Source organism: Tenrec ecaudatus, chromosome 16 (genome assembly GCF_050624435.1).
Source record: "Tenrec ecaudatus isolate mTenEca1 chromosome 16, mTenEca1.hap1, whole genome shotgun sequence".
Lineage (NCBI taxonomy): Eukaryota > Metazoa > Chordata > Mammalia > Afrosoricida > Tenrecidae > Tenrec > Tenrec ecaudatus.
Genome location: NC_134545.1, coordinates 79,468,235 through 79,481,948, shown reverse-complemented (window position 1 = coordinate 79,481,948; position 13,714 = coordinate 79,468,235). Strand labels below are relative to the sequence as shown.

General features: G+C 41.5%; 1 pseudogene; it reads left to right on the top strand.

Moving 5' to 3' along the window:
* The first annotated feature begins 5,385 nt into the window (after positions 1-5,385).
* LOC142429670 (large ribosomal subunit protein eL31-like) lies at positions 5,386-5,772 on the top strand (annotated as a pseudogene).
* The last annotated feature ends 7,942 nt before the right edge of the window (positions 5,773-13,714 follow it).

The window sequence follows — 13,714 nt, the reverse complement described above, 5'->3', positions numbered from 1 at the left end:
ACAGACTGGTATCAGACATATGGGTTAATATCAGACTTATGGACTTGACCTGGACTGGCTGGGATGTTTTCTAAATATACAATTACTCTTTGATATAAAGATCTGTCTTAAACACATATGAGTGTCTATGAATTTGTTTCTGAAGTCTACCCAGACTAATTATGTATTGGTGAAAGTATTAAAAATAAATCAACTAGTTTTCTAAAAAATTAGTCACTGAAAACTTTATGAATAGCATAAAGCATTGTCTGATATAACAAAAGATGAACTTCTCAAATTGGAAGGCACCCAAAATACAACTCGGGAAGACCTGCCCCTTCAAAGCAGAATCAACCTTAATGAATCAGACGGAGCAAAGCTTTGGGGGCCTTCATCTGCTGAAAGAGCATACCTCAGAATGAGAATAGATATAAACATCCACTGATAATTAGAATGTGAAAGGCACAAAGCATAAATCTAGGAAAATTGAAATTCATCAAAAAATGAAATGAAACACATAAAGGTCATTACTGTACACATACGTGAGCTGAAAGGGGCTGGTTTGGTCATTTTGAATCAGATAATCCATCAATTTTCTAGGCCCAAAATGACAAATTGAAGAGGAATGGCATCACATTCATTGTTAAAAACATTTCAAGATCTATCCTGAAGTGATGGAATAAAATCTGCTTGTCTACAAGGAAGATCTGTTAACATGACTGTGTTAGTCTGGGATGACTAGAGAAACAAATTCAGAGACATTCATGTGTGTATAAGAAAGAGCTTTAATAATAGGTGCATAAAAATGCGGATGGCTTTGACAGTACCAATATCATTATATCTGCAGGTCCACTTAGATAAGATAGGCTGGATAAACAACGTGAGAAGAAAATAACAGGACCAACAGTCCCGGAGGGACATGAGAGTGTGGGAGGTAGGGGAAGGGAGGAGGTGTTGGCCAACCCAGGGACAAGGGAACAATGAGTGGTTCAAAACCAGTGGAGGGGGGGGATGGGATCACTGGTAGGGAGTGACCAAGGGCAAGGTAACTGAGAGGAATTACTGAAACCAGAATGAAGGTCGAACATGATAGTGGGACAGGAGGAAAGCTTAAGGAAATAGAGGAAAGGAGTAGGAGGCAAAGGGCACACATAGAAGCCTAAATACAGACATGTACATATGTAAATATATTTATGATTATGGGGGAAATAGACCTATGTGCATATATTTATAGGTTCAGTAGGATGGTAGCAGGTGGACGTGGGGCCTCCTTGCGCACACTCCCTTAATACAATAGCACCTGGCTCAACTAAATGATCATTCCATGAAACCTACCTTCCCGACATGATCGCTGAAGACAGATGTGTGCATAAGCAAACGTGTTGAAGAAAGCTGATGGTGTCCGGCTATCAAAAAGATAAAGCATCTGGGGTCTTAAAGCTTTGAAGGCAAACAAGTGGCCATCTAGCTCAGAAGCAACAAAGCCCACAGAGAAGAAGCACATAAGCCTAAGTGAACATGATATGTTGAAGGGATCAGGTAGCAGACACCAAAGAACAAAAACCATCATTGTGTGATCACTTCCCCACATAAATGCTGAAGATGAATGTGTGCATAAATAAGTGTGGTGAAGAAGGCTGATAGTGCCCGACTATTGAGAGACTTAAAGGGAACTTAAAGGCTTGAAAGTAAACAAGCGGCCATCTAGCCCAGAAGCAACAAAGCCCACATGGAAGCAGCACACCAACATGTGTGGTCATGAAGGGCCGAGGGGACCAGGTTTCAGGCAACAAAAGCATGGGGGGGTCGGAATATCATCATGAATGAGGGGAGTGCGTGATGGGGACCCAATGCCCATCTGTAGACAACTGGACATCCCTTGCAGAGGGGTAGTGGGGAGGAGATGAGTCACTCGGGGTTCAGTGTAGCAATAATGAAACTCACAACCTTCCTCTAGTTCTTAAATGCTTCCTCCCCACCCAACTATCATGATCCCAATTCTACCTTGAAAACCTGGTTAGACCAGAGGATGCACAGCAGTACAGTGGGGATCTGGAAGCACAGGGAATCTAGGAGAGATGAACCCCTCAGGACCAACGGTGAGAGTGGCAATACTGGGAGGGAAGGGGGGTAGAAAGAGGGAACCGATCTTGGCAATCTACATATGACCACCTCTCTGGGGGATGGGCAACAGGAAAGTGGGTGAAGAGATGCCGGACAGTGTAAGATAAGATAAAATAATAATTTATAAATTATTAAGGGTTCATGGGGAATGGGGAGCAGGAAGGGAGGGGGAGGGAAAAAATAAAAAATGAGCTGATTCCAGGAACCCAAGTGGAAGGCAAATTTTGAGAATGATGAGGGCAACGAATGTATAAGGATGCTTTACTCAATTGATGTCTGTATGGATTGTGATGAGTTGTATGAGCCCCAATAAAATGATTGTTTAAAAAAAAGAAAGAGCTTTATATACAAGAGCAATCGAATATTGAAAAAACATCCCAGTCCAGATCAAGTCCATAAGTCTAATATTAGCTCATATGTCTGCTACCTACTATAAATTCCTCTTCAGACTCATGCAACACATGCAATGACACCTAATTCAGGAAGATCACAGGAGGCCAGTGGATGGAAAGTCTTGTGGATCCAGTGACAGTAGAAGCATCTCAGTGCTGGGGTGGGCCTCCACGTGGCTCCTCCAACTCTAGGCTCTGGTTGCATTAGTGTAGCGCCATCAGACCCATCATCATCAGTAATGTCTCCCAGGGAACGAGCAAGTGTCCTGCCTCCAGAGAGCTATTTATCTCCTTTACGCCTCCAAATGAGGTCATCAAGCTGCAACCTGAATGACAGGCTAACCTCCACCACTTTGCTGTTAAGTCTCAAATTGACAACAGATTATGTAACTACTACAATGACTATTATTAAAATTATTCAAATCTCTAAATGCTGAAGATGAAGAAATTGAAGATTTTTATCAACATCTTCAGGTTTAAGTCGATCAAACATTCCATCAAGATGTATTCACAATTATTGGTGATTGGAATGTGAAAGAAACAAAGTAGGATCAATAGTTTGAAAATGTGGGCTTGGTCATAGAAACATGGTGATAAATCATATGTTTGAATTTTGTAAAACCAATGACTTATTCTGTACATCCCAATCCCTACCTCCAATAATTGAAGCATACATGGACCACACCAGATGTAATATGCAGGAATCAATAAACTATCTTTGTGGAAAGAGGTGATGGGGCAGTTTAATATCACCAGTCAGAATAAGGCCAGGGGACAACTGTGGGACACATCATCTGTTGCTTGCATTCAAATTCGAGTTTGTGTTCCCTCCCTAAAATAAAATAAAAGATATACAACATACCTTTGAATATGATGCTATTTGGAATTGTGTTTTGCAGATGTAATTAGTTAAAGTTCTTGAGATGAGATAGTAGTTGATTATAATGGGTCCCAGATTCAATGACAGGTATACTAACAAGATACATAAAAAATGAAGATGCACAGATATACAGGGGAAAACGTTATGAAATGACGGAGCCAGAGATTGGCATGAGGCATCTATAAATCAAGGAAACACCAAGGATTGCCAACAGCCACCAGGAGCTCAGAGGGAGACATGGTAGAGATTTTCTCTTCCTTAGAGCTTCTAAAAGAAACCAACCCTACCAACACCAACATCACCATATGGAAGTGTTGACCTTCAGAATTGTGCAAGAATAAATTAATGTTGTTTTAAGTTTATAACTAATTTGGAACCCCAAGAAATTAACACACCAAGTAATAAACAAAATCTGTCTGCTTTACTTTCTAAATATCTTTCAGTTCATTCACTTCACACTATACTCACCAACCCAGACTACATTACCATCATCTTTTTTTTCTGGATGACAGAATTAACTTCCCATGCTTTCCCCACATCCACTTGGGACCACATCCAAATAATTTGCCACATTGCAGCCAAGGTACCTTTTTGCAAACATCATCATTATACGTAATCTTTCAATCATTTAAAAAGAAACATTAGTTTTCCTTAGGTTCCATTACTTTATTGACTTCATCTCATCGACTACAATTTTTTAATGGGTCTTCTAAATTATTTTGGAGAGGACACTTTTTCTTAATCCAAATATAAAGGTTTCTCATTCTCTTAAGAACAAGGACAAAATCTGTTTTGTATGGCCTACAAGATTCTTCATTGTCTGCTACCCTGGCCAACCTCCTTTCTCAAATTCTCTGAACTTCAATCATGTTGGTCTTCTTTCTGTCATTCCTGCTCCTAGACTCCTTCTACATGCTCCGTCTTTGGTCGACTTTTGTTCTCCTTTGGTGACTGTCTTATCTGTCTCACCGGTATCCTCACACACTTCTCAATCATTATGCTTCAGACAAGACACACTTTGTTTTGAAAATAATGTGCTAACTCCCTTTTGTCTAAAGAGGTTCATGCCTATTGGTCTTCTTGTCCAATACTCTTTTTCCACCATGTTAATCTGGTTGTAAAAAAGAATTGATGTAGGGGTTACATCTGACCTCCTCCAGCTACGACGGATAGAAGGGGAAACCAAACTTCACGTCAGCATTGCTCAAGGCAGATTTCTATGAAGTTGAGGTCAGACCTGTCCCACACTAACTCTCTCTCCCAACACACTCTATACTGTTTTCAGCTGGGTTCAGTATTTTCAGATAACTGATAGATAGTATTCATGATATGGAGTTTAATAAGAAGTAATAGGTTACAGCAAATGGTCAGGATACACTCTTTTCAGTTGTGTCCAAAGGCAGATTTCTCTTAAATGCTCTGCCTTTCAGCCATGTTACAAAGCTCTTTGGAGGATGCCAATAAATTGCCCAAAGGGCACACTATTCTGTCATGAGCTTCAGGCCAAAGATTCAGAGCTCTAGCTCTATGGGTCAGCAAACATAGCTCCCCCAATTAAGTGCCTGGAGTCTCCCCAGACAAAAGTCAGCTTCCTACCCAAAGGCTTTACTTGCTCTATGGGCTGGGAAGTCCACTGAGCAGTCTCATACTCTGGCTCTTGGTTCTGCTGTTGCTACTGCTCTGATATTAAAACTGCCTCCAAGATCAAGTTCAATGCACAGTTATCTTGGGGTCCAAAGAATGTGTTCCACTCCTGGCTTTTCTCATTTGCTGGTAGTGAAATCAAATCCTCCCCTTCCTATTTCTGAGATGGCTCATCCCAGCAGGATGGCAATCACAATGAACTCTGTTAGCAATCACTCACAGTTAAAGCATAGGATCTTATCCCTATTTTCCACACCTTCTCTTACTCAGACCCATCAGGAAAAAGTCATTTTTGTGGGAGTTGCAGTCTTTGACTAAAAGATTCGTATTAATGAATTTATGCCTTTCCGGTCTTTTCCCAGCATCATGGCTCCTGCAAAGAAGGCCAGTGAGAAGGGCCATTTGCTTATCAATAAAGTTGTGATCAGAGAATGCACCATCAACATTCACAAGCACATCCATGGCATGGACTTCAAGAAGTGTGCCCTGAGGGTACTCAAGGAGATTCAGAAGTTTGGCATGAAGGAGATGCAAACATCAGATGTACGATGGACACCGAGTTCACCAAGTGACCCCAAGCTGTCTGTAACAAAAGAATCAGGAAGTTCCATTACCATACCCATGTACGGCTCTCCAGGAAACACAATGAGGAGGAAATGAAGATTCACCAAACAAACTCTCTATGCATTGGTTGCCTACACACCTGCCACTACTTTCGAAAGCCTACTGTCAGTCAATGGGGATGAAAATTAGTGGCTGATTATATAAAACAGGTTCTAAAACTGCCCTCGTGTGATTTAAGTTTTCCTTAAATAAATGCAATAGGATGTTGAGGGTGGGGAAGTGGAGAATTCACTGGACTATGCTAGGTAGCAGTTAGTAAGTGAACTAATGTGTATTCTTCCTTCCGGACTCAGTTTTAATGTAACCTCTTCAGAGAGGTCTTTCCTGACACCCTTCCCACAACCATAAGTGACTAGACTTCTCCCACATACTATTATGGTATTTTAACTTTTTCTTTGTAGCCATTACACTGCTGTAATTTTACAGTGACTTGGGCTAGGGTTTTTATGCACAGGCAAACACTAAGCCTGTAATTTTCAGTGTCTGTGGATTATTTGTTTTGTATCAACATACAATCATGAAACCAAAAACAATTATAGGTTGTCCTCAGTGGATGCTGATTTGAAGAGTGAGTCAAAGGCGAATTGCTGAAGCCAAATTGTGGTGAGAAGTCACTTTGAAAATTGATTGACAAAGAGCTAGGAGGCAAAGGGCATTTATAGAGGTCTAGACAAAGACATGTACATATGCAAATATATATATATGAGGATGGGGAAATAGATCTATGTGCCTATATTTATAGGTTTAGTATTAAGGTGCTGGGAGGACCTTGGACCTCTACTCAAGCACTCCCTCAATGCATGAATACTTTCTTCTATTAAATTGGCATTCTATGATGCTCACCCTCCCAACACAACCGCTGAAGCCAAAGCAGGTGAACAAGCAAATGTGGTGAAGAAAGCTGATGGTGCCCGGCTATCAAAAGAGATAGCATCTAGGGTCTTAAAGGCTTGAAGATAAACAAGCGGCCATCAGCTCAGAAGCAACAAAGCCCACATGGAAGAACACACCAGCCTATGTGATCACATGGTTCTGAAGGGATCAGTTATCAGGCATCAAAGAACAAAAAATCATATCATTGGTCGCACACCTCCACAATACGATCACTGAGGACAAATGGGTGCATAAGCAAATGTGGCGAAGAAAGTTGATGGTGGCCTGCTATCAAAAGAGATAGTGTCTAGGGTCTTAAAGGCTTGAAGGTAAACAAGCGGCCATCTAGCTCAGAAGCAACAAAGCCCACATGGAAGAAGCACACCAGCCTGTGCGATCACGAGGTGTCGAAGGGATCAGGTATAAGGCATCATCAAAAAAAAAAATCTTACCATAGTAAATGAAGGGGGAAGTGCAGAGTGGAGACCTAAGGCCCATTTGTCGGCCACTGGAAATCCCCTTGCAGAGGGATCTAGGGGAGGAGATGGGTCAGTCAGGATGTGATGTAGCACCGATGAAGAATACAGCTTTCCTCCAGTTCCTAAATGCTTCCTCCCCCCCAACTATCATGATCCGAATTCTACCTTGCAAGTCTAGATAGAGCAGAGGTGCACATAGGAGCTGGAGGCACAGGGAATCCTGGGTGGATGATACCTTCAGGACCAGGGGTGCGAGGGGCAATACTGGGAGGGTATAGGGAGACTGGGTTGGAAAGAGGGAACCGATTACAAGGATCTACATATGACCTCCTCCCTGGAGGACGGACAACAGAAAAGTGGGTGAACAGAGATGTCGGACAGGGCAAGATATGACAAAATAATAATTTATAAATTATCAAAGGCTCATGAAGGAGTGGGAGTGGGGAGGGAGGGAGGGGGAAAAGAGGACCTGATGCAAAGGGCTTAAGTGGAGAGCAAATGCTTTGAAAATGATGAGGGCAACAAATATACAGATGTGCTTTAACAATTGATGTCTGTATGGACTGTGATAAGAGTTGTATGAGTCCCTAATAAAATGTTAAAAAAAAGAAAATTGATTGACAAGATATAGAATAAATTTGGTAACACAACCAAATTCTGTAAAGCAGTGGGAATGCAGTCTTCTTTAAGACTAAGCCACTTGGGATACAACTGAAATAATCTTCAACGTGTGCAAATGGCTTACATAACATTCCGTACATGCGTGATAGGAGCTCAGCTGATGAGAGGGAGGGAGTCGGACAAAGGCTGTGGGCTATATGAAATGAAAAGAACTGCAAATAGGTGTGATGCAGATGAACTCAGCGGAGTGAGATACATGTGGAAAAAATGGTAGTAAGATCACTAAGTATGTAGCTGCTGTTGGTAAACCACAAAGGTCAATCACAATCCAAGAGCCAGATGACATCCTTTGGAAATGCATACTGAGCCTTTGGGGAAGCAAACTGGTGCTATATACTCATATAAAAGTGCTGAAAATCATATCATCAGGAGATTGTCTAAGGGTGGTTCTCTAGAGAAACAAAACCAGTGAAGGTTGGCTATATCTATGAGGGAGTTTTAAAAGGTAATAAATTTCCACTAATTTTTTGAAGCCCGTGTGTGTGTGTGTGCCTGTACAGAGAGGAGAGAGGGGAAAGAGAAGAGAGAGAGAGAGAGAGAGAGAGAGAGAGAGAGAGAGAGAGAGAGAGAGAGAGAGATTTTAGTTTAAGAATTGGCTCACAAGGCAAGGTAGGTAGACGCTGCCAAGTCCCAACTCCTTGGGTCAGGCATGAGGGTGAGCCTTCTCTTGGCTCACATAGCTGATCGGCTTACCGGTGAAAGAGGCTGAAGTAGCCCAAGCCCAGCGGGCACTATAGCAAGAGATGAGTAGGTCCCAAGAACTGATAGTCAGATGGTAAGATGCAAGATCCAGAGCAAACAAGAAGTTGGAGAATGTTGTCAGAACATCCACGTATATTTGATACAGGCCACACGTCTGAAGAGACTTCCTTTACACTGGATCAGACCTATGAGGAGTAAGGGTGCTGACTCCCACCCGAATCCCCTTACATCAGGTCAGAGATGATCCCATCAGACCACATCTTGGAAGATCCTTACATAGCTACACAGCATATTACTATATAGCTGCCACGTTAAAGAATCAGAATCTTGGCAGGTTAACTCATAACCTGTCTCAAAAATGATTCATAAGGAAACACAGCTGAAACAAAAGCCATACAAAGATGCCTACAGCAATATATGTAAAGCAAGAAACTAGAAGTAACCTAAATAGTAAAAAATATGGGGAGTAGGCAGAAAATGTATATTAATAAATCTTATAAAGATATTTAAAATGATGAAAACCCAAGAATGTGAAAATATTTCTAAAACTGTATTAACTAAAAAGTAGAGAACTCATATTTTTAAATCAAAATAACAATGGCATATAAAACTTCTTCTATATTTCAATAAAGATCAGAACAATAATGTATATGGATGGATTGTGATAAGAGTTGTATGAGCCCTAATAAAATGTTTTAAAAATGAAATAAATAAATAAAAAGACATTTAACTTACCAAAAAAAAAAGATCAGAACAATAGAAGTTCAAGGAGAATTTCTTTCACTTTCACATGATATAATTTTTCATGTTACTTACAATTTTTTCCAATAATAAATATTTAAAAGAATCGTCTGAAATGCAGCCCCAAATAAGACTAGAGTTGTAAATATTTCCGTGCTCCAAGAAGGCATAAAACTACATGTCGAGTAAAAATATGTCTACACCCCAATTTTAAGATTATAGATAAAACCTCTTTTCTCTTTTTAGACAAACTTCTAACAATGCGAGATGCTGCAAATAGTTGCTCCTACCATAATAAATTAGACATTTTATGTAACTTCAGTACAAAAAGTACCGTCACGGTTGGGTGCTGTGCGCTCAGTTCTGACTCACAGTGAGCCTGTGTACAGCCGGAGGAGACACGGCCTGGTGCTGCACCGCCCTCATGATTGTTATGGTTGAGCCCATTGGTGAAGCCACAGTGCCCGTCTGCTTGCTGAGAGTTTTCTTCTTCTTTTTCAACTACCCTCTACTTTACCATGCATCATGCCCTTTTCCAGGAACTGGTCTTTTCTGAAGAAGCCCAGGTGGTGTAGTGGTTACACATTGGTTTGGTCTCTCCTGAAAACTTATCCAAAGTACATGAGATCAGGTCTGGTCATCCTCACCCCTAAGGAGCATTTTTGCTATACTTCTTCCAAGATTTGTTTGTTCTTTTTGTTCTTTATGGTACTTTCAATACTCTTTGCCAACACCGTAATTCACAAGCATAATCTTTTCTGGTCTTCCTTATTAATTGTCCAGATTTCGCATACATTCGAGACCATTGAAAATACCATGGATCAGGTTCAACTTAGTCCTCAAAATGACATCTCTTTAAAAAAATCAATTTATTGGGAGCTTGTACAACTCTTATCACAAACTATACATACATGCATTGTGTCAAGCACATTTGTACACTTGTTGTCTTCATCATTCTCAAAATATTTTTTTTCTGCTTAAGCCCTTGGTATAGGTTCCTCATTTTTCTGGTCCCTCTCCACTCCCCCCTTCCCTTATGAACTCTTGATAATTTATAAATTATTATTATTTTGTCATGTCTTACACTGTCCGACGTCTCCCTTTACCCACTTTTCTGTTGTCCATCCCCCAGGGAGAAGGTTATATGTCCATCCTTGTAATCAGTTCCCCCTTTCCACCCCACTTTCTCTCCCAGTACCTCCCAATACCGCCACTCTCATCACTGGTGCTGAAGGGATCATCTGTCTTGGATTCCCTTTGTCTCCAATTCCTGCCTGTACCAGTGTACATCCTCGAATCTAGCCAGATTTGTAAGGTAGAATTGGGATCATGATAGTGGCGGGGAGGAAGTATTTAAGAACTAGAGGAAAGTTGTATGTTTCATCATTGCTACACTGCACACTGACTGGCTCATCTCTTGCTCTCAACCCTTCTACAAAGGGATGTCCAGTTGGGCTTTGGGTCCCCACTCCGCATTCCCCTTCATTCACAATGATATGATTTTTTGTTCTTTGATGCCTGATCCCATTGACACCTCGTGATCACACAGGCTGGTGTGCTTCTTCCATGTGGGCTTTGTTGCTTCTCAGCTAGATGGCTGCTTGTTTATCTTCAAGCCTTTAAGACCCCAGACGCTATATCTTTTAATAGCCGGGTACCATCAGCTTTCTTTACCACATTTGCTTATACACCTGCTTTGTCTTCAGCGATCGTGTCAGGAAGGTGAGCATCATGGAATGCAAGTTTTATAGAACAAAGTGTTCTTGCATTGAGGGAGTATTGAATGAAGGTCCAATGTCCATCTGCTAGCTTAATACTAAACCTATAAATATATGCACATAGATCTATTTCCCCCTTATCATATGTATATTTGCATATGTACATGTCTGTATTTATACCTCTATAAATGCCCTTTGCCTCCTAGTTCTTTCCTCTATTTCCTTTGACTTTCCTTTTAACCTACTATCATGCTCAGCCTTGATTTGGATTTCAGTAATTCCTCTCTGTTACATTGCCCTTGATCAAGCCCTGCCAGGCCTCTTACACCCTCCTTGCCACTGATTTTGGATCACTTGTTGTTTTCTTTTCACTGGGTTTGTTAACACCACTTGCTTTCCCCCACCAGCTCCTCTCCCATGTCCCCCCCGCCCCCCCGAACCGTCGTCAGTCCCATTGTTTTCTCCTCCAGATTGTTTATCCCACCTAGGTTATCTAGATAGACTGAAGACACAGTAATACACACAAAAATAAGACAGAGCAAAACAACAACAACAACAACAAAGGGGAAAAAAAGCCTGTAAACAGTTCAAGGTCTGTTTGTTGACCTTTAGGAGTGTTTTCCCATCAGTCTCATGGGGTGCCACACCCTGGTTCCAAAGTCTATTTTTGGTACTCCCTCGGGACTTCCTTGCTCTGTTCCCTTTGCTGTTCTGTTGCATGCCATTAGTGTTCTGCCTTGGTGTGGTGGGGTCAGATGGTGCATAGTTCCCACACACTGTCTCCAGTGTCGTCCCATGTAGGACAGGACTATTGGTCAGTGAGGGATACTGTGTTTCATAATGTGGCCAGCCATATGGTCCTCTCTGTGCACTCACTGTTCTGAGCGGGGATATCATCCTCAGGGCTTGGTGGGCCAGGATATGCTCTACTCACTCTTCCTCCGCCTTCATTTGCTCCCATGTGCTCTGATCAGACATAGCCCTCTCCCTGAGCTATAGTTTCAGTGCTGTCCTCTGAAGTAAATTCTTCTGGGGGGAGAGGCAGCTGTCCATGTAGTTGGGATTGGGGACAGCCCCTCAAAAAATGACATCTTTGTTCTTTAATAGTTTTAAATTTTTATTTTAATAAATCATTTTATTGGGGGCTCTTACAGCTCTTATAACAATCCATACATCAATTGTATCAAGCCCATTTGTACATTTATTGCCATCAATATTTCCAAAACATTTTCTTTCTACTTGAGCCCTTGGTATCCTCTTTTTTCCCCTCCCTTCCCCACCCTCCCACCCTCATGAGTTTTGGATAATTTATGAATTATTTTTATTTTTATATTTTACACTATCTGCTGTCTCTCTTCACCCACGTTTCCATTGTTCACCCCCCTGGGTTGGGGGGAGGGGGTTGTATGTCGATCATTGCAATTGGATCCTCCTTTCCCCCCTTCTTTCCCCACCTTCCCCCTACCCGCATGGTATCCCTAATCTCATTATTGGTTGTGAGGAGTTTATCTGTCCTAGATTCTGTGTGTTGAGAGCTCTTATCAGTACCAGTGTACATGTTCTGGTCTAGCCAGATTTGTAAGGTAGAAGTGGGGTCATGATAATGGGGGGAAGAAACATGGCTGACTGAGGAGGATGGGAAAGTGTAGGAAGAAAAGCAATTGACAAAACTCTGACTAGTTGATTGATAATCCTGTGTTCCTCTAATCACATGGATTTTGCACATACCACCTCATCTTCATCCCATAAACTCCACTTCTATTTCCTTCAGATTTCAGCCCAATCATGAGCTTTCAATAAAAAATATGACTTTCCTGACCAGCCCATTTGCCCCTACTATGACAAGTTTGAATTATGGTGCTGTCCAAGAATATTGAAAGTACTCTAAACAGGCAACAAACAAATCAGTCTTGGAAGAAATACAGTCAGAATGCTCCTTAGAGACAAGGTTGGAAACACTTCAGACATGCTGTCATGACCAGTTCCTGGACAAGGCCCTCACCAAGATAGATTGACAGAGTGACTGCAAAAATGGTCTCGAACATAAGAATAATGTTGAGGAAGGTGCTGGACCCAGTAGTGTTTCGTTCTGTTGTAAGTAGAGTCGCTATTGATGGATCGGAATCAACTCCATGGCACCTAACAACAGCAACAATAACATGATAGTCCTTAACACCAGATCAGCTTTCTTTTGTGATTCAGCTAAAATCATACAGCTAAAAATCATAAGTCTATTCCTATTTGTGTGAACTTTTGATTAATGTTTGTTTCCCACTAGTAGACCACACAGTCAACAGGGCAAAAATGGTGATCTTTGCCTTTTCTCAGTACTTGGCCCAGTGAGTGCAAATTAAAGGACCAGGTAATATTTGCCAAATAAATGAAGTAATGGAAGGATAAATGAGTGCAATGAGAAAGATAAAGGAATTCAAAGTGGAAAGGCTGTGCAGGAGATCTTGAAAGAATTAGCCACACAACAGGAGGACCTTGGGCCTCTACTCAAACACTCCCTCAATGCAAGAATACTTTCTTCTATTAAATTGGCATTCTATGATGCTCACCCTCCCGACACAACTGCTGAAGCCAAAGCAGGTGAACAAGCAAATGTGGTAAAGAAAGCTGATGGTGCCCAGCTATCAAAAGAGATAAACAAGCGGCCATCTAGCTCAGAAGCAACAAAGCCCACATGGAAGAACACACCAGCCTGTGTGATCACATGGTTCCGAAAGGATCAGTTATCAGGCATCAAACAACAAAAAATCATATCATTGGGTGCACACCTCCATGATACGATCGCTGAGGACAAACGGGTGTATAAGCAAATGTGGCAAAGAAAGCTGATGGTGCCCGGCTATCAAAAGAGATAGTCTAGGGTCT